Source organism: Apteryx rowi, unplaced genomic scaffold (genome assembly GCF_003343035.1).
Source record: "Apteryx rowi isolate R43461 unplaced genomic scaffold, aptRow1 scaffold_79, whole genome shotgun sequence".
Classification (NCBI taxonomy): Eukaryota; Metazoa; Chordata; class Aves; order Apterygiformes; family Apterygidae; genus Apteryx; species Apteryx rowi.
Window position 1 is genome coordinate 445,889 of NW_020451082.1, and position 1,260 is coordinate 447,148.

The 1,260-nt window shown below is 47.1% G+C and overlaps 1 protein-coding gene across 1 annotated transcript in view; it reads left to right on the forward strand.

The window, feature by feature from the left end:
• The first annotated feature begins 217 nt into the window (after positions 1 to 217).
• The window catches only part of PROX1 (prospero homeobox 1), a 45,390-nt gene continuing 44,347 nt past the window's right edge, over positions 218 to 1,260 (forward strand). The window contains exon 1 of the mRNA XM_026088838.1: positions 218 to 228. The gene's annotated coding sequence lies outside the window, so the exon portion shown is untranslated. The remainder of the gene's footprint in view (positions 229 to 1,260) is intronic.

The following is a 1,260-nucleotide window of genomic DNA, read 5'->3' on the forward strand; positions in this document are numbered from 1 at the left end:
CGCTCGCTCTCACCCGCGCTCGCCCTCCCTTTGCCCAATTATAATATTCATCAGCGCCGAGCTCGCGGGCTGCGTGCGTGCGCGCGCGCGCGCGGGTGTGTGGTGTGGTGTGGTGTGGTGTGGTGTGTGTGCGCGTGTGGTGTGTGTGCATGTGCGTGCGTGTGTTTCCCTTTCTCTCTTTCCACCGGCAAAAAAAAAAGAGGCTCAGTTTCATCGCCTTTGCACGGAGTAAGTATTCTCTCCCTCTCCTCACCTCCTTCCTCCTTTTTTTTTCCTTCCCTTCTCTTTCTTTCTTTCTTTTTATTTTTTTTCTTTATTAATTCGCAGTTGCTTGGGCTGTTTTAAAAAATCTAGGGGGAAAAATATTAATTCCCCAGCAAAATACTGATCACCGTTATCAAATCTGTGCTTCTTTTTCCAGGGGGCAAAATTGCAATGACTTTATTAGCTGAGTAGTATTAAATCCCCAATACCTAAAGCAGTACCGATTTGTAAGCCCGAAGCCTGAATGGACTCCTCACCCTAGGCTGCCCGGTGCTGAAGAGTAAGTGACCTGCTCGTTGTTAGGTGATCCTCCTCCCCCTCCTCTCCTCTCGCTCTGCCACCTTTTGTGGACTCCTGCTCTTTATTTTATTCCGTGGGTTGGAGGGCAGTTTTGTGGGGACGGAAAAGGCACCGAGTATTTTACTTCTTTTTGTTGTTCCGAGCTTCCTCCTTCCCCCCTCTCCCTTAAGTTCCCCGTCCCCTGCTTTAAACTCCTGATCTGGTCCTCTGAGCCTCCTCTTTGTCTTGTTTATTATAGCTGCCTTTCTTTTTGTCTCTTCCAATTTGCTTGTCATTTGCATGTCGCTACTTCTCCTTTTTAACCCAAACAGGGAAGGGCAGGGACTTTTTCTTAATTCTTATTCTTCTTATTGTTCCGATTACTTTTTCGTTCCCAAGGGTGGGACGAGCTGCGAATTGTGGAAATGTATAGAAAATGGGATTGGAGCGGTAGGTAGCGAGCACATGAGATCAAATGCAAGTTGCGGGATAAGAGCCTTGGTCGGGGATTATCGGTACTTTTTTTGTTTGGTTGTTGTTTGTTTTTTCTTAAAGGGGGATTTAATTTCTTTCTTTTTTTTTCTCTCTCTCCTTGATGGAGATCTTTCTTGGGTTTATTTTTGCCCCCTCCGTTGATGTGCTGCGTGGCCCCCAGCACTTTGCCGTGTGTTTAAAGGGAGTTAAAGTGCAGGAAGGGATGGTGCTGGGGGGTGGGTG